Below are 26,077 nucleotides of genomic sequence, written 5' to 3'. Positions count from 1 at the left end.
AGGGCGGGGGGAGCCTTATCTCGTTCCTTATCTCCCTCCTCGCAGCCCCTGACGCAGCGCAGCCCAAGCCTCTCCCACCTCAGGCAAGAGAAAGGGGGCACGAGGGTCTGAGGAAAGCACGAGGGAACGAGGAGAGCCCTTGCGCTTCAGGGCTGGGACTTTCTTCGGAGGGCGAGGCGCGACTCGGGCGGCGGCGCCGGAGTCCTCCGCAGCGTCAGCCTCTGCCAGCTCCCAGCGGATCGGGTGAGTGCGGCCGCCGCCGCCGGGGATTCTCGCCTGCTCTGTCTGCTTCTGGGTTGAGTTGCGGAGAGGTAGGGCTGCATGCCCCCCCCCCCCCCCCCCCGGGGTTGGCCCTTTTCCCGATCGCTTTGCTCAGGGATGTATCTGACCGCGCTTCTAGCTTGGGCTTTTGTGCCTTCTTTCTTCTCATAGGCGCATGTTTCTGCGTTTGGCTTTGGTGAAAGGCAGACTTTTCTGTCTATTCGGCTTGTGCAGGGTTTTTGTTCGCTGCCTCTGCATCTGCAGTGGTGCTAGAAGTGAGGGTCTGTCTGGCTCCGCAGAGCAAAGGAAGCCCTGCAGTGGCAGCCTGCCCACAGCCCCCTCTCTAGCGTTTTCTTTCTGCAATAGGCGGTGTGTGCTGGTCTGTCTGCATTGACTAGGCAGTGGCTCTGTCTCTCCATGGAAAGCGTTACCTTCTCCCTGCCTCTGCTGCATTTATTTAGTGGTTTCCAGAGGGGGGTTTAATCAGCCATTTGCATCTATTGTGGGGAGAGAAACCCAGTCAAAATGAAGGTTCTCGGATATAAGATAGACTTAACAGGTAACTTGTGCATGTTTTGTGTTTCTGCATTATCGGACCCTGATCTGGTATTGTGCTGCAGATATCCCCATGTTGCAATGCTTGGGGGCTGCATAGACATCATTATTCATTATTAAACAGATAGATAAAACCACTTGGGTATACTAAGCGTGATGTCATGAATAGTGATGTAATCGTCGAAGGGGGTCAGAAAAGCCTGGTCAGTGTTTAAAGGGTGGGTTATGATACGAAAGGGATATAATCTGCAGCTTGCTGATGACATGTGCAGACCCCTTCAGCCTTGTTGGAGTTTCTGATGCTAGCAAAAAAACACTTTGCTGTTTTGTTTTGTACCATGTATTTTCAGTAGCACCCGTCTTACATTTACTGAATGGTTATGCTATTTCATAAGTATAAATCTGAAATTTTTGCACCTCTAGGTGCCTTGTCTTACTTTTAATTGTGACTGTTTTGTCTAAAAACTAGGACTTTTTTTTTTTTTATAGTCCTAGTCAGTTTGAGAAGGGCAATCAGTCCATCAAAGCTGGAAGCTATATGTTTGGGGTTTTTTTTTTTTTGTTCTTTTTAAGATTATTCATCTTTTTATTCCCTTCTGGATCTTATCTCTTTGCTTGGTCTCTGAGGCACTGACTGCTGTGTATAGGACTGATAATTTGGCAATCTTATGCTGGAAGACGGGTGGGGCTTGTCCTAAAACATTCTGTGGTATCATCACACGCAAGTCTACAGCTTGTCTGACTATCTCTGGCTCCTCCAGAAGGGGCCTACATTTTTTTTTGTGCCTCCACCTGGGGGCATCAAAGAAGTAAAGTACCGTCTCCCCATCCCATATTGTCTTAGAGATTACCTTTAGCTCCTATACTATATCTGTGTACTGACTTCACTTCGCTATTTTCTAGAAAAAATTCTCCTGCCACCTGCATTTAGGCCCGATCATGGACTCTATGATTACATGCTTCTCTCTTTAAATTTTCACCAAAATTACTGAATAAGCTTGATTTGGTTGAAGCTTCTGCAACAGATTTGGTAGTCGCATATCATGACCTTCACCTAAACCCATATTTTATGAGGCTTGGATTGGTCACTGTTGGAAATAGGATGCTGGGCTTGATGGACCCTTGGCCTGACCCAGCATGGCAAGTTCTTATGTACCTTAGGTACAGTTAATACAGGAACATGCGAGATGCCATACTGGGTCAGACCAGGCTCCATTAAGCACATTACCTGTATCCAGTAGTGGTCAGTTTGGGTCAATCCCAGGGATAAGCGTTGGCTTTCACAAGTCTACCTGGCTAATAATTGTTTATGGACTTGTCCAAATCTCTTTCAAAACCTCTGCTATGCCAGTTATCTTGACCACTTTGGCAATAGATTCCGCAGCCTAATTGTGCACGGAGTACTTTCTGCGATTTGTTTTAATCCTGCTGGTTATTAGTTTCATGAACCGTCTCCTTGTTTTAGTATTATTTGAAAGGTAAAATAATTGTCCCTTTACCTGTTCTAGCCCACTCATGATTTTATAAACCTCTATCATGTCCCTTCTGTCGCCTCTTTTCTAATCTGAAGATCTCCAGCCTGTTTAGCCTTTTCTTCATAAGGGAGTCGTTCCATCCCGTTTATCGTTTTTGTTGCCCTTCTCTGCACCTTTTCTAGTTCTGCTAGGCCTTTTTTGAGGCAGGGTGACCAATACTCCAGGTGTAGTTGTACTACAGAGTGATACAGAGACATTAGGATATTCTCTATTGCTTTCCAAATGGTTCCTAATATTCCATTTGCATTTTTGACTGCCGCCACACACTGAACTGAGGATTTCAAAGTATCGACCACAAGGACTCCAAGGTTCTTTTCCTGGGTAATGAATCCCAGTACCGAGCCAGTATTGTGTACTTGTAGTTGGGATTATATTTCTCTGTGCATCACTTTTTGCACTTTTCCACATTATATTTCATCTGCTATTCAGTTGCCCTGTCTCCTATTCTGACAAGGTCCTGCTGCAGTTCCTCGCAATCTGCTGTTTTAACAACTTTGAACAATTTTGCGTCATCTGCAAATTTCATCACCTTACTCGGCCTTCGCTTATGCAGATCCATTAATAAGCATGTTAAAACTGTCCCAGGAAGCTGCACTGAGGCTGGTGCTTTCTGTTATTGACCTTTCTCTATTTGGAAAACTGACTACTTAGTTCTATTTTGTTATCTGTTTTTCAACTAATTACCAAGCCACGAAAAGACACTGCCTCCTATCCCATGGCTGTTTTTTTTTTTAATTTACTGAGGAGTCTCTCTTGAGGGACTTTGTCAAATGTCTTCTGAAAATCCAAATACACTATATCAATTGGCTTACCTTTATCCATAAGTTTTACACCTCCAAAAAGTTTTAATAGGTAAGACAAGACTTCCCCTGGCTAAATTCCTGTTTATTCTTCTATATTAGGACATATCTATCCATATGGTTAGACTTGTGAAAGCCATCGCTTATCTCTGGGAGTGACCCAAACTGATCACTACTGGAGACAGAACAACCTTCCATTTTTCCTGGCACTGACATTGGTGTACAGTTTCTCAGATCATCCCTGGAGCCTCTTTTTAATATCTGTGTTAAATTGGCCACTCCTGTCTGATAGGTCACAGATTACTAGTAACAGGTTTGAGTGTTTTATCAGAACTCTGGCATGAATGCCATCTGATCTTGATAATTTGTTACTCTTTAGTTTGTCTATTTGATCGATTTGCATCTTCTACTCTTGCAGTGATTTGCTTTAGGTGCCCAGAATCATTGCCACCAAAGGCAAATAATTTAATTTAGTTCTACTGTTTCATTGTCTTCCTTTTACCTTTTGCTCATCAAGCAGCCCAACTGACTCCTTTACAGAATTTTTGCTTCAAATGTATATGTGAAACATTTTTTTAGTCGTTTTTGCCACTTTGGTAAGCTTTCTCTCAAATACTTTCTTGACCTTTCTTATTACTGTTCTTTACATCTAACTTGCCACTTCTTAATCTCTTCCCTATTTTCCTCATTTGAGTCTGCGTTCCATTTTCTGAAAGATGCTCTTTTGGCTTTAATGCCTCTTTCACCTCACCATTAAACCATGTTGGCATTTATTTCATGGAATACATTTTGTCTGGGCTTCCAAGATGGTAGTATTAAACAGTGTTTATGCCTCACACAAACTTTTAACCTTGGCAACTGCTCCTTTTTAGATTTTTTTCTAACTAATTTAATTACTTCATTTTTGTTAATTCTCTTTTTAAAGTTCTGTGCTACTGCAGTAGTTTTACTTAGAATCCATCCTCCAGGGATTGTCAGATTTAATTGCATTGTGATTACCATTATCAAGCAGATCCATGACTTTTACTGCTTGCACCAGGTCTCTGAGAACTAGACCTGAAGATGTCTCCCCTCATTGCTTCATGCACAGGGACCTTCATTTTCAGTTTTTATTTTATTTCCCCTGAAAATTTCAATGTTAGAATGAAATAAAATAAAAGTAAAAAGAGGAAAGAAGCAAAATTAAATTAAAATAAAAGGAAAATGGGTGCAGGGAGACTGCAGCAATCCCCCTACATTGAACAGGATACTTAGCCCCTCGGGAATCCCAGTAATGCAATGGGACATAGGGGAGAGCAGTGATAGCAGCCAAGGGATCATGGGACAGTCGCTTGTGCTGAGAGAAGTCCATGCAGCCCTTGAGGGGGAAAACAGTTTAAAAATTGATTGGACAATATTGAGTGATGGGATGCCCTGTTCTAGCCCCCATTACCTGAGAGAGGGTGTTTTTGAAACTTTAATGTGGCCAGAAAAGCCTCTTATTATTGTGAATTGCATCCCAGGAAAAATAGTGGAAAGTGTTCTAAACATCAAAATCATAGAACATATAGAAAGACATGGCTTTACCCAGGGCAACTCTTGCCTCACAAATCTGCTTCACTTTTTTGAAGGAGTTAACAAACATGTGGATAAAGGGGAACCGGTAGATGGATTTTCAGAAGGCATTTGACAAAATTCCTCATGAGTGGCTTCTAGGAAAAGTAAAAAGTCATGGGATAGGTGGCGATGTCCTTTCGTGGATTGCAAACTAGCTAAAAGACAGGAAACAGAGTAGGATTAAATGGACAACTTTCTCAGTGGAAGGAAGTGGACAGTGGAGTGCCTCAGGGATCTGTAGTGGGACCCTTACTTTTCAATATATTTATAAATGATCTGGAAAGAAATAAGAGTGAGGTAATCAAATTTGCAGATGATACAAAATTGTTCAGAGTAGTTAAATCACAAGCAGATTGTGATAAATTGCAGGAAGACCTTTTGAGACTGGAAAATTGGGCATCCAAATGGCAGATGAAATTTAATGTGGATAAGTGCAAGGTGATGCATATAGGGAAAAATAACACATGCTATAATTACACAATATTGGGTTCCATATTAGGTGCTACAACCCAAGAAAGAGATCTAGGCGTCATAGTGGATAACACATAGAAATCATCGGTTCAGTGTGCTGCGGCAGTCAAAGCAAACAGAATGTTGGCAATTATTAGAAAGGGAATGGTGAATAAAACGGAAAATGTCATAATGCCTCTGTATCGCTCCATGGTGAAACCGCACCTTGAATACTGTGTACAGTTCTGGTCGCCGCATCTCAAAAAAGATAATTGCGATGGAGAAGGCACAGAGAAAGGCTACCAAAATAAGGGGACTGGAACAGCTCCCCTATGAGGAAAGACTAAAGAGGTTAGGACTTTTCAGCTTGGAGAAGAGACGGCTGAGGGGGGATATGATAGAGATGTTTAAAATTATGAGAGGTCTAGAACGGGTAGATGTGAATCGGTTATTTACTCTTTCAGATAGTAGACTATGGGGCACATGTAAGACTAATCAGAGAAAGTTCTTTTTTACTCAACGCACAATTAAACTCTGGAATTTGTTACCAGGGGATGTGGTCAGTGCAGTTAGTATAGCTGTGTTTAAAAAAGGATTGGATAAGTTCTTGGAGGAGAAGTCCATTACCTGCCATTAAGTTCACTTAGAGAATAGCCACTGCCATTTAGCAATGGTAACATGGAATAGACTTAGTTTTTGGGTACTTGCCAGGTTCTTATGGCCTGGATTGGCCACTGTTGGAAACAGGATGCTGGGCTTGATGGACCCTTGCTCTGACCCAGTATGGCATTTTCTTATGTTCTCATGTTCTCCCTTTTTCATCTAAAAGTAACGCCATTTCCAACATTATTCGTAAACATTGGACAGCTTTAGCCATGAGTACAGCCTTGAACACTTCCCTCCATTTCACATACAGGAGGGGTAAGAATTTGAAATATATGCTTGTCCACTCTGATTATGATACAGCGTCTAGACAATTTGATACTGAAAGTGGCCACAGCCCCTGAGGCTAATGCTCTGTATGTCCTTTAACTATGACAATGTCAAACTTTGTACACCCGACCACACAGAGAACGTTTGTGCTACGAAGTCGTTCCAATTGCACATCTACTGGGGTAGTGTATGTCGTTAAATGTCCCCGTTCGAAATTTTATGTTGGGAAAACTTCTCAAATGGTTAAGACTCGAATCATCAAGCATTGGTCAAATATAAAAAATCTCAGAGAAAATGCTCCGTTAGTGGAACATTGGGTCCAGAAATCTCATATACTATCAGATTTGAAATTCTTTGTAATTGATGTGGTTCGTCTGCCTGCACAGGGGGGGGAAATTATCCTGAGATGCTTCTTAAAAAGGAACAAAAATGGATTTTCTTTTTGGACTCTGTGGCACCGAATGGTTTAAACTGCGAACTAGAGTGGAACCTTTTCACTTAAGTTTCGCCGTCTGATTTTTGATTAGCAATCCAGTCCTGCTTTCTGATTGGGTCATGGCTTCACGCCAAAATCCTTTTGTCTAAATCGTCAACTTTCTGTAAATCCTTTGCACTCCCTGCTACCTGGTACATTGTCTAGAGAAAGGTACGTCTTATAATATCCATTTTGTTTATCAGAAAAATCTTTGGTATAAAATTATGTATGATCACCGGTTGTTTTTGTCTGCTACAGCTCCCATTTTTATCGGTATGGTCCTTTCAAATAGTGATTATTTACATTTGTCTTTACAGAGTTATTTTCTATCTGTGCTGTCCCTCCCGACGCAGCCATTTTGGCGAAACACGGGATCTGTGGCTGGGGACCCGTGGAATTATATTGAAATGTGTATTTAAACAGTGGAGTTGCCATATTCAAGATTAAAAATATTTAATGCAAAAATCTTTGGACCTACAAGAGTGTTTGCTTGCGCTTGTCGTTCATGTACAGAAAAGCCTCTGTGCCAGGACTGCAGTCTGGGCAGGAGTCCATGCAGGGTTTTGCCTGCTGCTCACTGAATACCTCTTGAAGCAAGCATGAAGGCTAGTCTCATGACTTTTGCAGTGAGTTGCCCAGCGTAGGGACACTAAAAGTGAGGTGACCAGCCCCAGGAACCTAATTTGGGACAGCACAGCAAATCTAAAAAATGTTAGACATAAAATAGAAGCGGTTGGCACCTGTGCCGTGTCACCAGGACAGCTAAATGGTAGTGATAGGGAAATGTAAGAAGGTTTTAAAAGCGGCACTACTTGGGTGACATCAGCGGAGCAGGGATCTGCTCTCTGAACATAGAAATGATGGCAGAAAAAGACCAAATGGCCCATCCAGTCTGCCCAGCAAGCTCCCACACTTATTTTCCCATACTTATCTGTTTCACTGACCATCAGGTTCAGGGCCCTTGTTGGTATTGTTTGATTTGAATTTCCTGCCACCCCCTGCTGTTGATGCAGAGAGTAATGTTGGAGTTGCATCAAAGGTGAATCATAAGGCTTAATGGTTAAGGGTAGTAACTGCCGTATCAAGCAAGTTAACCCGATGCTTGTTTGCCCAGACTGCACAGATCAATGCCTTATTGGAAGTTGTCTGAATGTAAATCCTCTTTTCCACATTTCCCCCTGCCGTTGAAGCAGAGAGCAACGTTGTATATGCATTCAAAGTGAAGTATCAGGCTTAATTGGTTTAGGGTAGTAACTGCCGCAATAAGCAAGCTACCCCCACGCAAGCTACCCCTAGGCTATGTAGTTCAGTCCTTGTTGGTTGTTGTCTGAATGAAAATCCTCTTTTCCATATTTCTCCTTGTCGTTGAAGCAGAGAGCAATATTGGAGTTGCATTAACCGTGTGAAGGCTTATTGAGTAAGGGTAGTAATCACCAGGTACTAGCCACCATTCCAGCAAGCCACCCCCAAGGCTCTTCTCTTTATTCCCAGCCTCTAGCCTTTATGGATCCACAGTGTTTATCCCATGCCCCTTTGAAATCTTCACAGTTTTAGTCTTCACCACTTCCTCTGGAAGGGCATTCCAGGCATCCACCATCCTCTCTGTGAAGAAATACTTCCTGACATTGGTTCTAAGTCTTCCTCCATGGAGTTTTAAATCGTAACCCCTAGATCTACTGATTTTTTTTTTCCAATGGAAAAAATTTGACCATGGATCATTAAAACCTTTCAAATATCTGAAAGTCTATTATATCACCCCTGCTCCTCCTCTACTTCAATCTCTCCTCATAAGTCATTTTATGAAGACCATCCACCTTTTTGGTCGCCCTTCTCTGGACCGCCTCCATCCTGTCTATCTCCCTTTTGGAGATACGGTCTCCAGAACTGAACACCGTACTCCAGGTGAGGCCTCACCAAGGACCTGTACAAGGGGATCATTACTTCCCTTCTCTTACTAGATATTCCTCTCGCTATACAGTCCAGCATTCTTCTGGCTTTAGCTATTGCCTTGTCACATTGTTTCGCTGACTTCAGATCGTTAGACACTATCACCCCAAGGTCTCTCTCCTGCGCTGTGCACATCAGCCCTTCACCCCCCATCAAATACAGTTCATTCGGATTTCCACTCCCCATATGCATGACTCTGCACTTCTTGGCATTGAATCTCAGCTGCCTTATCTTCAACCACTCTTCCAGCTTCCTTAAATCCTGTCTCATTTTCTCCACTCCTTCCGGCGTGTCCACTCTATTGCAGATCTTAGTATCATCCAAAAAAGACAAACCTTACCTTCTATCCCATCCACAAAAAGAAAAAGGGTCTGCACCTGGGGACTTCAGGAGAGAGCAGGAGAATTTTGGGAAAGGCAGAAGTGCTGATCCCCCCAGCTCTGTCTTCCTCCAGAGGATCTGTGGTGGAGCTAGCATCGGAGGGGAACAGCTACAGGAACCAGTACCACTGCTGTTACTGTGTTCCTGAGGAGATTTGGAAGAAGGAGAAAAAAATTTGATTCCAGAGTGATTCTTGTGGCCTGGAAGACAGGTAGTAGGTACCCCCCACCCAGAGGCAGCCTCTGACAGAGGAAAGCCTGATACCTGTGACATCAGTGCCTATTACTGGAGGAGATGTGACCTTGCCTAAGACAATCGTACAGTGACAGACACCTTGGACCCAAGACCTCAGTATCACAGACACACATCTGAGGGACACACCCTAGGTCTGGCCAGACTATAAAAATTACTGAGCTCATTAGGAAAGTGACAGAAAAAGATACACATACATTGAAGAGAAGACAAAGATACTATAAGAGGACTGTCTTAGCAGAGCCTAGAAGAGAGAAATATAATCCACAAAGACTCAATTTCTTCAAATAGAAATTTTGAAGTTTGGATACAAGTTTGTGACACAGCTAGAGTAAACTAAGTGATACTTATCTGAATCTGAGTTGAATCCATTTGAGGTTCTCCAAGAAAGAGAATTAGAGATGGTAATATTGGTTTAGTACTGCTATATGTAAAGTACAAATTTTAAAAGCATTTACATTCTAAATATTTGTTTAATAGGGATGTGAATCGGGTCTAGAATCGTAGCTGGAATCAGAATCGTGGGAGATTTTCATTCCCGCGATTTGTAGCGTACCGTTTCATAGCGTTTTTAATAGGCTGCGCCCGAGCCCCGACCCTTAAAATCAAATTCTTTAGAATCCCCCATCCTCCCGCCGACCCCCCCAAACTTTAAGTACCTGATGGTCTAGTGGGGTTCCCGGGAGCGATCTCCTGCTCTCGCGCCATCGGCTGCCAGTAAAGAAAATGGTGCCAATGGCTCTTTGCCCTTACCATGTGACAGGGGTTACCGGTGCCATTGGCCGGCCCCTGTCACATGGTTGGAGCAATGGATGGCCCGCGCCATGTTTAACTAAATAACGCCTTAATTTTTCCAGACTCCACCCGCCAGATCTTGGAACAAAGCAATCACCAGTAATAGTCAGTCATTCCAACACTAAGATTTAGCCTTTGCTCCAGTCACATGTTTGTAGTGGAAAATGTGCCCACACTTTCTATCCTTCACAGAACAACCTTTCTGATATGTCTTCCAAAGAAACAGTGGGTTTGGTCTGTTGGTAGTAATGTAAAACATTATGTTCGGAAAGTCGAGCATTTAAATAAGATTCCACCACAGGCAAATTAGTGACCCACCCAGAATTGATATCATTGCCCTGCAATCACAGTTCTTGATTGACAAGACCATTAGTTCTTTCTACTATGCTTGCTGCAGCTGGGTGGTAAGGAATATGCAAAAGCCAATAAATTCCCAAAAGGTTGCAAAAGACTGTACTGTTTTCCCTGTAAAATGGGAACCATTTCCAGAGGGAAGCCATGAAAGTGAAAAACTGTTTTTAAGGCTGTGACCGTATTGTCTGTAGTGGCTCTTTTAAAAGGAAACAGATGACATGCTCCTGAACAAGTATCTACCATATTCAGAATAAACTTATGTCCATGTTTGCCCGTAGGCAGTAGTCCTGTATAATCTACATGTAAAACTTCCCATGGAATCGTACCGTGCTTAGTGGTTCCAGGTGCCACTCCATATAAAAGGGTATCAGAATTGTCCCTTTCTCTTTTTGACATATTATGCAGCCTCTGCCTGTTCTGCTTCTCCTTTTTTCTCATAGGGAGATGTTTTTAAAATGAGCTTATTGCAACACATTACTGGCACCCAAATGACCTGCTGCTTCATTCATATAATTCCTTATGCTAACTGCATGAATGGCTGCATAATGATCAGCAGTTTTGATTATAGGTACTCCCACCATCATCTCCACCCACATGGGCATCTATGTGTCTAACATAAACCTGCATCTCTCGACAGATTTGCCAAATTTCAGGCCAAAGATCTTTCCCCCAGAGTAGCTTTCCTTTAATCTGTCATGCAGCCTGATGCCACTTTGCCATCCAATGTAATAGACTTTTATAAACTGCCCAAGAGTCTGTGTGTATGTAACAGGAACTAGCCCCATCATATTGTGCTGATTGAAGGGCTACAAGAGCTGCACTTAACTCTGCATATTGGCTCCTTTGCCCTACATCCTCCCTGCATCGATAAGAGAATAGGCTGCAGCCTTCCACTTCCCCTGTCCCTGACTATAGCGACAACTGCCATCGGTGAACCAAGCAAGCAGATTATGCTACGTGATCAGGGTATCGTATTCTGGGGCTTCTAAGACCTTCTATGAGGTTGAGTACTGTCAACACTGGAAGCACTTCAGAGATGAGGGGTTTCCATAGCCTCCTCTTGAAGATTGGTTAGACCAGGGGAGGGACCTTGGTCATGGCTAGCAATGTAGCATTTCTCATTTTAAAAGGCTAACCATAAGGGCAGTACCGGTTATGTTTTAAGTATATGTATTGATTTCAATAAATAAGGTACATATCACAGATCAGTAAACAGTATCACAGAAATAAGAATGGGTTCACTGGTTAGTACTTTCTAGTGCCCATATATTAAACCACGTACCATAACATCCCTGCAAAACAAAAGAATCCCCAGATTCTACACCCTCCATTTCCCGATTTTCCTCCCCCAATAGAACCAGCTTATTTCTCCCATCTTAGCATTTTAACACCAAATCTAGATAAAGTCAGTAATCATTCAAAGTGAGGCTGCTGGTCTGATGGGACAGCGACTGTAAATAAGCATCCCAAATGAGAAACAGGAAACGCAAATCTTTTTTTAAGTCTATTTTTTTCATCATATTTCTTGTTCACATACTTAAGATGTATTTGATTTTGCCAGTGTGTCAGATTTGGGGGATCAGTTCCTACCCAATGGTGCAAGGTAGCTTTCTTAGCAAGTAACAATATCTTCTGAATCCAAAATCGTAAGAATATCTTACCTAAGGCTACCCCCCCCCCCCCCTGCATATCAAATAATACACTTACATCTAATGGCAACTGTATTCCCGCGATCTGCAAAATATAGTGAACCAGAATTATTTCCAAAAAGAAATTTCAGAGCATCCCCAAAACTGATGTCAGAGTTCCTGGCATTTGATTACATTTTTCACAAATGTCAGATAAGAACATAAGAAATTGCCATGCTGGATCAGACCAAGGGTCCATCAAGCCCAGCATCCTGTTTCCAACAGAGTCCAAAACCAGGCCACAAGAACCTGGCAATTACCCAAACACTAAGTCTATTCCATGTTACCGTTGCTAATGGCAGTGGCTATTCTCTAAGTGAACTTAATAGCAGGTAATGACTTCTCCTCCAAGAACTTATCCAATCCTTTTTTAAACACAGCTATACTAACTGCACTAACCACATCCTCTGGCAACAAATTCCAGAGCTTTATTGTGCGTTGAGTAAAAAAGGCAATATTCATGTGACAGGCCCTTTTTTGAGAATAATAGTATCTTATAAACTTGTAGTGCACTTCTCTTAAATCTACATTACAAGTAATAGATTTTATTCTCTTAAAATAGAGAGCATATTGAAGTTCTGTAAGATCTAAAGCAATCTGTTTTCCAATTAGACAATATTTGTCCAGAGTCAATATGCGGCTTCAAATCTAAAAGAGGACAGTAGAAATAGGAAATAGAATGTTGAGTAGGGTCTTTTATGTCAAATATTTCTGATAGCAATGCTCTAGTCTTCCCATACAGATCCTATATTTTTAAGAATCCAATATAGTTTGTAGCTTGCAAGTAAGCAAAATAGTGTTTATTATCTAGCCCATATTCCTCAACCAAAGGTGAAAAAGTTTTTAGGCCTCCTTCCTCATTCAAGAACTGTTTTATCACATGTAACCCCTTAGCTGCCCATTCTGTAAAGACTACATGATGCGCTCCTGGTAGAAACACCTCATTGCCAATCAGAGGCAAAAATTGAGAGAGATTGTTCTTTAATTTTAAAGAGGAGCAGAAATAGCACCATGATAAAATCAGAGTGATGACCAAGGAACCCTATCAGCGAGGAGTGCAGAAGAACCCCCAAGTTCTTTTGAGAAAAAAGTTCCTTTTCTGTCTTGATGGGTGTATAAAAGCTTATCCCCAACAACCAGTCCACCACATGGCGTAAGTTGCATGCCACATTGTACAACTTCAGATCCGCTAAGCCTAGCCCACCATGGACCCATTTATGCATCAGTTTGGCCCAGGCTACTCGGGGCTTCTTATTTTTCCAAAGATATTACCACAGTAGATTTTCTATCTTGAGCCACATTTTGTTTCGACAGATAACAAGGGATTGTTTGAAACAAGTATAAGCATTTTGGTAGAAGAATCATTTGAAATAGATTAATTCTGCCCGACAAAGAGAGGGGGAAATCTCTCCAAGCTTTCAATAATATGCTAGTGGAAAGCAGCATCTTCTGAAAATTGACCTTTATACAGATTTACCGGATAGTTATTCTGCTTTGGGGAAACTTTTTTTTCCCCAATTCCATCTTACTTCATGAATTGTCGGGAGGGCCTCACATTTGTCTAAATTTAATTTAAAGCCAGCAACCTCCCAAAAATCTCTACCTCTCTGAGGAATGCTCTCATGGATGCTTGTGGATCTGTAATGTATAGGAGAATATCATCTGCAAAAACAGACAGCTTTGAAGTTATTCTCTCGAACACTTCCCAATGGGAATACTGCAATGTTCCCATTACCCTGAATTTTGTGTAAAAAAAAATTCTAAAGAGAATAAAAAGCAGCGGGGACAGAGGGTACCCCTGGCTTGTCCCCCTGCCCAAACAAGACACCTCTGAATTACATCCATTGACTGACACACAGGCACGTGGGCCATGATACAGTGTTCGTATCACCTGAAGAAAATATTCCTATATATATATATACCCACCTGTTCTGGCCTGTGATCATTGGAAGAATTTTCGCTAGCCTGTTGGTCATAACCTTCGCTAAAAACTTTATCAAAATTTAAGAGAAAAATTGGACGATATGAGGTGGGAGAAATCAAAACTCGTCTTGCCTTTGGGAATACTGTTATAATTTATTTATTTAAAGTCTCTTCTATACCGAGAGCCGTTCGCACATCGTATCTGTTTATATAAAACAAATAACTTTTGGGCAGAGCCCTTACAAGTAACAGATGAATATAATTAACATGAAGTATAGATAATACTGATAAGCATAACAAAAAAAGAATGAATTAAATACAACTATAAAAAAAACAATGTACAGGATCCAGGTGCTATTTGCTGCTAGAGGAATCCTCTGTAGGTCAACTAAATGTAAGAGCATATTTCCCAAAGGCGCAACCAGCTTTGACACTAACAGCTTGTACAATTTGGCTGGAAGGCCATCTGACCCCCAGTGCTTTTAAAAGTTTGGCCACTTTGATGTTTTGTACTATCTCTTGCAATTGGATAGATTGATTTAACTGCCTCAACTGCTCCCCCGTTAAGCAAGGTACTTCCTCAGCACATAAATATTCCAAGATATCCTATTCAGACCTTGGAGATGCTGTGTAAAGTTCCTGATAGAAATCTTTAAAGACATTGCTAATATCTTTTGTAATATTTACCAACCGCCCTGCCTTATCTCGCATTGTTATGTATTTAGTACCCATCCAATTTTTGTCATATTAGCCAATTTCTACCAATCTTTTTGCCCTGCTGAAAAAATTTACCTTTATAATATACCATACCCTTCTTTGCCCTTTGAAGTAGCATATTTAAAGCAACCTGACCCTCAACAAATTTCTGCTTTGTGTCTATGCTCAGGTTTTGATCATATTTTTGTTTTACCCTATAAAGATGCTGTTCCAGAGATAAAATATGCGATGTCAAAGCTTTCTGTCTGGCGGCCATATAAGAAATAATATCCCCCCACAACACCACTTTGGCAGTTTTCCAGAATACAGCTGGGGAAGCTTGATGATCCTGATTAAATGTCGCATATTACTCCCACTTTATAATCAAATAGGCTCTGAATGTAAGATCATTATAAAAGAATTTTGGGAAACATCAGGTACGTTTCATCTCATCTAGCTGAAACCAGTCTAGATCAAGCCAGACAGGTGCACGATCAGAGATTATCAAAAGCCCAATTTTTGCAACTGAAACCCTGGAAAAAGTCCCCCCATCAACCAAAAGATAATCTATCCTAGATTTTGTGCTATGAGCTCTTGGATACATGTGTGAATTCTTTGTCCAGAGGATGTAATGCTCTCCACGAATCCACCAGATCTACTGTCTAACATAGATATTCAATTCCTTTACCCAAAACTTGGGATATGGCCACCGTTGGGTTTGACTTGTCCAAATAGTGGTCCAGCTCGCAATTAAAATCCCCACCGACCTATCATCAGAGGGTTTGAAAGTGGTGACATGTTTTTTGCAAGGTGTACAAAAAATCCATGGTCATAGTTGTTGGGCGTATATACATTACATAATAATATAACCGGCTTCCCAAACAGGACTCCTTCCACAATTATATACTGGCCTTCACTATCTGACGTTACCTTTTGTCTCCTGAAAAGGAACAGTTTTTACAATTAGAACCGCTACCCCTGCTTTTTTGGAGCCCGATTGGGATGAATATACCTTACCCACCCATTGTCTATGTAATTTACCATGTTCAAGGACATCTAGTCGAGTCTCTTGAAATAGCACAATATGTGCCCCCTATCATTGTAAAGCTTGTAGTATCTTATAGCGTTTAGTGTCAGATCCTATACAACTCACATTCCACTTGATGCACTTAGTAGAGAGAGCCATTTACCGGCCTCATCAATCATAGGTATGAGAATATCTCCCTGCCATATCTTCATTCCAGTCAAGGCTTCCCAGCCTAAACTCTAACCAGCTTCCAAAACAGCACATCCAGTCACTTCATGCTGCTTTTGTGGGACACCATATATAGCATACTTTAACTTACTCCACTCCCCTCAAGTAGAGCAAACAAACACATCCAACCACTCGCTCATTTCCCCAAAGTATATTTCCGGTCCTTACTGTCCATTTCATGCTGCAGTCCCATTGCAGAAATACAGCTTCAGTGTCACTAAATCAGCAGAATGTTGATCAATATCCACTATGGCTGTTCCTTAGAAAGAAAGGAAAGTCCCTTCCTGTACTTAATTTAGGCATTTCCAACTGTAGACTCTTCTGTTTCTTTCAGCCTGGCGTGAAAGAAAACTTGTGCTTCTGCAGCCATGTCATAGAAATGAACTGCATTATTGAATACCACTCTCAGCTTTGCCGGGTATTGTAGCACAAATTCAATGTGATGGTGCACAAGCTGTGAACAAATTGATGCAAAGGTCTTGTGTCACGCTGACACTGCCAGGGAATATTCTGAAAATATTAATATGTTCTGCCCTTCATATTCTATGGCTCGGAGCTGTCTATAACCACAAAATCTCCTCCTTTATGATGAAAATTCAAAATCTTGACAATAACTGGCCTAGGCCTTACCTGCTCGTTGCATCGCATCCCCAGATGGTGCACGCGTTCGATTTTGGAAGACCTCAAGCATTTCTGGTGAGTTTAGAGCTCACAGCAGCCACCGTTCCAGAATGCCTCTCAGGTCTCTCTCCAGGATCACCTCTGAGAGTCCACTAAAGTGTAGATTGCTCCGACGGGAGCACCTTTTCCAGATCTTCCAGCTTGGACTCATATTTGGTCACATCTCTCAGACTGCTTCCAAATCATGTTCAAGGGCCTGCACTCACTCCTCTACCCCCCTCAATCCACATCTCAGCTTCAGTAAGCAGCTGTGCATGATCGGTAAGCAGGGACTGAATCTCATCGAGACGCAAGTGAAGCTTACCTAATTTTTCATCCATTGCCAACAATATTACTTCTGTTAGATCCCTGGCTCCTCTGAGACCTTCTGTGGTGATTGAGGATTACTTGCAGGATTGGCCATCTTGCTTACTGTATTGATTTCTGCTTTTCCGTACAGATCAACTTTTATCGCCATCAGCCAAGGTAACTGTTCGGAAAAGTCACCAACGTGTCCCCAACAGTCAGTTTATACATAGTAAATCTCAATATTAGTGTGCACTGCAATGGGGAGGCTGATGGGGGCAGATACAGGGAATGGGGCCCTGGAGCAGCATAGAACTAGGTCTGCATGCTCTTACCACATCACCAGCAGTACCGGTTAATGCAGTGATGTGTTTTAAATTTACCCACCCAATCTTTTCCAATTCCTGACATAGCAGGACCAAAGCTTGAGCAATCTCCTTTGCATCTCTTCCTTGAAGTAAGATTATCTACATTAATGATGAAACGTTATGAAACCCGGCAACTTGGAAGTTAACCGTTCCAATGTCTGTGCAACCTCTTCATGACAAATGGTTGGGCTATATGTGTATCCCTGTGGCAGTCAGGTGAAGGTGTATTATCTCCAGAGGCATGAGAAGGCAAGCATCTCTTGACTAGAAGGGGCAATAGGAGTACTAAAAAATGCTTTACTAATGTCTACCACAGCATACCCGGTACCATTATGTTCTTGGATGGCATGTATTAGGTTAGTTATAGATGGGACAGCAGCATGAAGTAGCGGGGTGACAGCATTCAATTTATGGTAATCCACTATAAGGCACCAATACCAGTCTGGTTTTAACAATGGCCATACCAGACTATTAAAAGGAGTCACTACTCCTGCTTCCCTTCAGTCATCGATAGTTGTCTGCAAAACTGCTAGTATCCATTTTGGTCTTAAACTAGTCAGAATGAACAATCTCATTAGGTTTGGGAAGGGACACTCGCACTCAAAGACAACTCACATGTGTGCTTTGGGCAGATAAACATCTATGCTTGTTAATCAAACAATTTGAATGGGAAGATAAAAGTCAATGCCTAATATGCAATCTTTCTGGGAGCAATAACAGGAAGAGACAGTTGAGTATCCTCTAACTATATGCTTTAGGACCTGCACAACTGTTGTAACGGATCCTCCGTATCCTTCTGGCTTTACTAGTTGGCCCCTGTATCTATGTGGGTTATCCCTTATAATGATGGCCTCTGCCCCTGTGTCCACCAGAGCATTTAATCTGTTGCCTATTACCCCTTTCCATGAGATGGTAACATTCATATGAGATCTTTGATCATTCATAAGGGTAATGTAATTTAATGTGGCAACAGAGGTTCCAGCACTTTTCTACCAGAGATTTGTGGTGTCTGGGAGTGGGGGAGGCTGAAGGACCCCCAGAGGCCATAGACTCCTGCTCCTCCGGTAGCATATATATCAATTTTTCCGAAGTCAAACCATTGCTATCAGCTTTTGGGCTACCCATTCAGATTAAGATGCACCAAATTTGACCTCTAAAGAGTTGAAAGATGTTGCGTCCGTCAGTATTCGACGGCTTCGCCCCGCTTGCCTCACCTTATTCTCGGCTCCTCCCACTTTCCTGGGCAAGATGGCTACCGCAGCTCTACAAGCCGACCTCTCTGGTGTCACCAGAACGGCTATGGTGCAGCCTCCCGCCATTGTTCCTCCTAGGTACCTACTAGGGTGGGTGCATGCGCGTGCAACCCACGTCTTTGTACCACCATTGGTGCGAACCTCGAGGGCGTTTCCTCATGCTGACGTCACGCCATCTGGGTATATTGCCTTCACTAGTTTGATAGCTGAAACGAGTTAGCAAAGACTTGACTCCGGACTCGCATCCGTTCCTGTCTACGCTACTCTGCTGCTTCTGTGCTGCTGCAGGAGGCTCTCTGCCCTTCGGGGTAATCACTAACCTGGGTAACCGCTCCTCTGGGACCCTCTGCTTTATTCCAGGTGCCTTACAGGGAACAGGTACTCGATCCTCGAGGGCCTGCTCTCCCTGCCTCAGTGCCTGTACCTTCTACAACATACTGATGGAAGTGCATATCTATAGCTAACACTGAGTGAGTACCCCGTGAGGAGCCACAGCACTGAACTAGACTCTTACTACACAGAGACACAGATAATTCTTTTATTAGACAGCTTGAAGAGAGTCACCAGGTGGCAGTAGTGAGGCAGTCTGTAGTTGCAGTCTCAGGGACCTCGGCAGAGGGAGCCCTTCTCTCCTAGATGACGTCAGGAGGTTTCACAGCAGTTTCCCAGTGAGGAGATACTGTAGGCGAGAGACTGAGGAGTGTCATGGTTAACAGACTGTATGTCAGTTGGCAGAGTTTCATATATTCAACTGGCACTTATTGTTTGAACTTAACATCCAATCTTTCTATTTGCATCCAGTCTGCAAATGTTTGGTACCATATTAATGGTGTAGGGCCTTCTGGTTTGAGCCAATTGAAAAGAACACATGCTTTTGCTAGCATTGTCAGAATGTGCAAAACCTTTACCAAGCTCTTAGTCTGAGAGGAGAGCCACTGCATAGAACCTAGCAATATAAATTCACCACTGAATGCTGGTGTTTGAGTAATGTCTTCAATGGCTCTGAGAATTAAATTCCAAAAGGGAAACATAATCGGACAAAGAATAAAGTTAAGAATCAAAAGTACCTCTTTCACCATGACACTTAATACAAATGTCTGCATCTCTGTTATGCATTTTACAAGCAAGAGCAGTATTAATATAAGCATGAGCAGTATTAATATACATTCTATGTAAGAGTTTGTATTTCATTTCCTGTATCTTTACTTCCATGGTGGCGACAAAGGCAAACTCAAACTGTCACCAAATCTCTCTCTGTTACTCTTGGTCATTCTGTAACAGACTAGGAGCAAGCTAACGATAAGTTCAGTTGTGAGGTTTCCTTAGTAAATGAAGTTATACCAGAAAAAGTGTTACTATGCCTTTTAACTTTGGTACATAAAACTATAACTGACTCAATTTCGAATATATTAGGGCATTTGGAAAGAAGCTGAAGTATATAATGTCTAGATTGTAAATACATAAAGAAATGCTGACATGGTATGCCAAATTGAGATTGCAACTGGCAAAGAAAATAACACTTTTCTGAATTACACAATAAAGTTTCTCAATAGAAGTCAAACCTCTATGTTCCCATTCTTTAAAATGGGGATTGTCTAAGCCTGGTAAAAAAAAACGAGATTGCTCAGCAGTTTGGTGGCATAGGGAGACATTTTCCACTCAGTGTAGAAATATTGCCAAGCCATTAAAACTGGCCTAATTAGAATGTTTTCACCTTCCGTGATAAATCTTTATTACTGGTGTGAAGTACGTTCACAGGTTTCAATGGTCTCAGGATATCGGAGATTAAATCCGGCACATCAAGACTTAAATTGAGCATGATATCATTTCCAACAGTAATGCAGTTGACACGCCATGTTATAGTAATGAAAATGGGGTAATTTTAATCCTCCATATTTTTTTTAGAAGACATGTGTACAATAGCTCAGTCGAGAGCATTTTCCTCTCCATATAAATGTTGTTATGGCTTTGAGCAACTGAAGTAAGTCACTCCATGTTAACCAGACTGGAAGCACTTGTAACTTATACAATAGGTTTTGCAAGAGGGCCATCTTAAAATAAGGCACATCTACCAAATAGTGATAAAGGGAGATCCTTCCAGGCCACCAATTGCTCTTTGAGCTGCTCAATCATATTAGTAATATTAAGAGCATACAATATGGATAAATCTTGGGGTATCCATATTCCCAAATACATAAAACATCCTTTAGACCAAGTTAATGGAAAGATACCATGTCAATTATTTTGAAGTGTGGGTGAAATGGGGAGGGTGTCAGATTTGGAAAAGTTTATTTTTAGCCCAGCAAATAAACCAAATTGTTCTATTAAGGTCATAGTTACATGTAAAGAGGTTTCAGGATTCCACAGAAATTATAGCATATCCTCTGTGAAAAGACAGATTTTGTACTCTTTGGTACCAAAATGAAATCCCTGAATCTCCATAGCAGCTTTTATTTTGATTACTAGGGGCTCAACTGTCAAAAATGTATAACAAGGGGGGGAAGGGGACACCCCTGTCTTGTACCACTCTTCAGTTTAAAAGGGGTTGAGATTTTTCCATTTATATTTATGCTAGCTTCTGGATTAGAATAGAGTAATTCAGCCCAATTTATAAGAGTCCGGAAGACCATACTTCCATATCAGCTAGAACATGTATCCCCACTGTACGGTATCAAACACTTTCTCAGCGTCTAAGCTTATGAGCCCATTTGGATTATTTATTTCCCCAGACCAAAGAGCTTCAATCAGTTTGTGGATGTTAGTGACCCCATTCCTATTTTTAACAGGATCAGGAATGACTCGACTAAGCTGAGTAGCCAATATTGATGCCAAAACTTTTATGTCTACATTTAATTAAAGAAATTGGTCTGTATGAGCCAGCTTGCTTTAAATATTTGCCCAGTATAGGAAAGACCGCAATAAGAGCTCTATTCATATAGAGATACCATGCTCCCTTGCTGAAACAAGTCTTGTGCATATTTTGAAGTGGAGACACCATGTCATCTTTAACTTGTAAAATTCGGCCCAGAAACCATCAAGTCCCAGAGCTTTTGCCAAGGATAATTTGTTGATGGTAAACAATATTTCAGATTGAGAGAGAGGGCAGAGTTTAGCTGGCCCTAAGTGTTCTGAAATTTGTGGTAAATCCAAATGCTCAAAAAACATATCATGGATTTCCACCCCATCCGGGTGTGGTGTGTTTTTTGTTTTTTTTTTAATAAAGTTCGATAAATATCTACATTTCTCTAATCTTTGTATTAGATGTATGTGAAGTCCCTTCATTATCAGATACATTTGTGATAAAATGTTTGGTTAAAAAAACATTAAGCCCACTCTTGCCAAAAGCTTGCCAACTTTATTCCCCTGATGAAAGAACTGGGCCTCATGGTGTAGAATATGCTGGACCTCTCTTTGATTATAGTAAATGGTTTAAAGACCTAGTTACTGAGGTTCTCATCATGTAGATGGGGAGTTAAGGATTGAATGTGCTTTTTCTTTAGATTTCATAATTGGTCTTCTGTAAACGGGATTTTCTTTGACCCTGAGCCTATTCTTATGAGCCGTATAGGCTATAATCTGTCCTTTTATAACTGCTTTACCTGCATTCCAAAAGACATCACCCTGCACATCATCTGTAAAGTTGAAGTCTACATATTCCTCCCATTTATCTTTCAAGTAAGCAGAGAAGTCTGTATTGTAATATAATGCCGGCTGCATACTCAACTTAAAATTATTCATCTTACAGGCAGTAAGATCTAAATCAATAGAAATGTGTGCATGGTCAGATACCATAATAACATCAATAGTAGCTGCACAAAGTTTGGGAAATAAGTCAGAAGAAATCAGGTAGAAGAACCTCTTTAAGGGCATCGGTTTCGAACCTATTATGCATTAATAACCTTACTGGTTCACTACTAGAGGATGGACAGGGCTGGTCTTTCTCTGCAGATAATTTAATTTAAAAAGTGATCAGACCATGGCACAATGGAACAGCCTACTTGGGGATTGACTAAATCCCTCAAATTCATTTTGATGAAAATGTAAGTCCAAAGTATTTCCTAACCTATGGGTTACCTGTTGAATAATTTTGCTTCCAACCCAAAAAGATTTCACAATTTTCAGAAAGCGGAACTGAGTCAACATGCATGTTAAAATCCCCCTAAAATAATAAAACATTAAATCAGCATTAAAAGATGATAACTTATTAGCAATCAATTCGTAGGAGAGGCATAAATCAAACAAATTCTCCAATCATGATTTTCAATAGCTAGAACTTCTAACTGTAGGAAGTAACTAGAGTAAACTAAAGATATCTTTAGATTACCTTTCACCAGGATGATTAATCCACCCATCCTCCCTTGTGAGGATGGTTTAAGGTAATGAAGATGATAGTCATTAACCTGTAACTGCCTCAATAAGACAGTATCAGAATCTACCAATCAAGATTCTGTAACTCACACTGGGGTTTTCCTCCTTAAGTCAATTATTGGAATTTTTTCTCCTGATCATCTGAGCATTAACAAGCAGTATAGGTATCTGTTCCTGTGTACCTAAAGAACCTATATGTAGTGTAAATCTGTTTATTCATAATCAGCAAAATACAACAAAGCATACTTGCAACAAATAGTGTTGTCAGAGATTTTAAAAAGTCAGTAATTAAATGCATGATCCAAAACATAAACTGTTGCATAACATAGCTGTACTACATAAGTAATTGTCATGTTTTACATTAGGAATTTCTATTTACCGCTCAATCAAAATCTAATGTAACATAAGATTTTGAGTGCCTGGTTCTTATGCACTCGAGGATCGGCAAATCTAACCCCACCAATACCAAGGATACTCAAAAATTACACAGGCGTTAACAAAGAACCACCCCAACCTTCTCCTTTGCCCCCCCATACCCAAGGTAAGGAAGCACTTAATTCGTATGGTGGAAAGAACCGGTATCTAAATTTAATCTTAGTTAAAACCCTAGGACAGGCAACAAATTTCACTGGAATTCCTGCATAATGACCCTTTATGGGGTTTTCCCCTTCGTGACTGTCTCCACTAGTCTAGTCTAAACCCTGGCCATGTAGGCCTTCCAGTTTAGGAATCAGTTGTTTAATCGTGTTAAGGTTTTCTTGCTGTATCACCTCCCTAATGAGAGAGGGCCAGTCTAGACCGTGATGACACAGCAGTAATATACACTTCCCCATAATCAAGAGGTTATCCTTTTGGATAGCTAATTGTAACCCCAATTTGTGTAGTACATGGCCAACCTCATTTATTGTATTTCACTTCTTCACCTTAACGAGGTCCTGGCTAAGCACCGGGATCGCTATATTTCTCTCTAAAGACTGCCCCGATTACATTAAAGAAACATGGTCATTTTTGTCCCAGCAGATGAAGCGACAAGTGTGTGGTGTGCACACAATCATGTGCAAAGCATTCTTGGCAAATAGGGCTCATCGTCTGAGAGATGTACTGACTCCAGCACCTTGTTCTGACAAACACACTAGCCAAGCCCCCAAATGCTCCTTTTCATTTTGGTGAAATCTAATTGTTTGTTTGGGAGTATAAATCATGGTAATGGTCTGCCAACTCTGAATCAGGGATCTGTTTTTCCCCATAGTATTATCTGCACTTGCCTTATCACAGTTGTCCAAGTCACTGGAGGGAGTTTATAGAATTTCCCTCCATTTTTCTGCTACACTCCTGTTCCATCCTTTTTATTTTTGTCCAAGTTGAAATTGTCGTTTTTCAGTGGAACAACAATGATTTGGGTATCCCTGGTAGTAAGTTGCCCTCCCAGGGTGACTGGTGTTTAGCACTGTGGATTTTTTTGTTTGACTTTCTGTTTTGATTTTTTGCTTCATACAGTAATTGGTTATAGAAGCCTTAGGTGAGATCCATGGTACTGAAAAAAAACACTGCTACCTGGTGCTGCCAGTTTGCTTGATGAGGGAGCCAGATGGGCATTAAGTCACCTGACATAGTAACATAATAGTTGACAGCAGAAAAAGACCAATTGACCACTCCAGTCTACCCAGTTGTTCCTGCCTATACTAATAAGGGCACATTCCATATGCCAGCCGCATAGAGCATGACCACTTGTAAGATATTGCATTTTTTATCCAAGACTACCGTAGCTTTTTCCTCTTTCTGCTCTGTACCCCACCATCTTGATTAGGTGAGCATACAACACCCAGTATTTAGTTCTCACCCTACACCTCTCCCTTTCCATATCCTACCACAATGCTTTGAAATAATCCAATACCTGAAAATGTGGCTTCCTGTAGTCTTTCTGGATGGCACCCCACCATTGCCCCTGCCATAACCTAGCCAGTCTGTGGAGTTATAGCTTGCTTTATATAATTGCGTGGAGAAGCGGGCAGAACTTGGGTTCCTGATAGCTGCAATGATAGGTGGAGGAGAGGGTAGAAACAGCACTGGCCCTGGTACACTTACAAAGTTTTTTTGTATCCTACCCCACCTCAACCTGGGGAAAATATTTGGAACATTGGGAGGACTGTGACAGGGATGATGTGCACCCCTGCATAATTAAGGGAACATTGGTCACAGGAGTAAGAACTGGAACAGCAAGTGGGGAGAGGGGAGCAGTTTGAAAATGAGTGCTCGTACGAGTTCTCCTGTTTGTGTATATGATGGAAAATTTAAAGGCAAGCTAAAAAAAGGGAAAATGTGTTTATTTAAATGTAGAACTTTCATCATGAAATAAGTTCTACAGCTGAAGACTGAATTGAACCCTCTGCATGAGGCAATAGGTCAGACTTGTCAACTATTCATCCAATAAGTGCAGAATGGGGAAAAGTGTTTTGTTTTTTTTTTGCTTAGGGTTACAAATTTTCAGAAAGAGCCAATCTTTTGAGGCTTCCTCAGCCCGGACTTTTTTTTTTTTTTTTTTTTAAGGATCAGGACCTAGGCCCAGTGATGGAAGCAGAGGGAATAGCCGTAGCATGGACAGTCTGTGAAGATACGTGGGCCAGGTCTCAGCCAACAAGTGCTTTGCTCCCAGGTCCCTTCAGTGTAAGTGAACCGCAAGACCTAGGAGCACAGCACACACTAACTCAATCCTGCTGCTTCTACCATTGGCCCTAGGACCGGTCCCTTTTGCTTAGAAAAAAGGTCAGAGAGCAGAGGGGGAGTATCAAAGGAGCTCTTGAGAGAAGGAATTTTTCTTGCAGCAGAGGTCAGCAGCTGAAGGGTTACGGACTAGTTTAAAGATCCTGTTGGCCTCCTCTAAAGAAAACCAGTCAAGCTGACCAAGTTCCAGCTTGTTGGCAACCATATATTTGATAACTGTTTTATGTGAATGCAACAGAAGTCTGTCATGCAGTACTTGAGATGGATGGGAGTGTAAGGAAGCGGACTTGCTTCAGCACCTCATATATAACAGCAGAGACGCCAAGGATGGTCCACTCCAATGAGTGAGATTTTCAGGCGATGTGTCTGCGGATATAGTTAAAAGCTGAACTTTTGCATTGATTAACAAATAAAAAAAAAAGCCACACAAAATTACATTTGGCTTTCTCAGACACACGAGGACAAGTGTTCAGATTTGAGATTGCTGGGGACGGGGCAGAACACG

At 41.5% G+C, this 26,077-nt stretch overlaps 1 long non-coding RNA gene across 1 annotated transcript in view; it reads left to right on the top strand.

Annotated features, from left to right (window-relative positions):
• Positions 1–200: 200 nt before the first annotated feature.
• Positions 201–26,077, top strand: part of LOC115095496 — a 72,586-nt gene continuing 46,709 nt past the window's right edge. The window contains exon 1 of the long non-coding RNA XR_003857799.1: positions 201–243. This is a non-coding gene — a long non-coding RNA (uncharacterized LOC115095496). The remainder of the gene's footprint in view (positions 244–26,077) is intronic.

The sequence above is a fragment of the Rhinatrema bivittatum genome, chromosome 7 (assembly GCF_901001135.1).
Source record: "Rhinatrema bivittatum chromosome 7, aRhiBiv1.1, whole genome shotgun sequence".
Lineage (NCBI taxonomy): Eukaryota > Metazoa > Chordata > Amphibia > Gymnophiona > Rhinatrematidae > Rhinatrema > Rhinatrema bivittatum.
The sequence above is the reverse complement of the archived record's forward strand: the minus strand, read 5'-3'. Positions and strand labels throughout refer to the sequence as shown.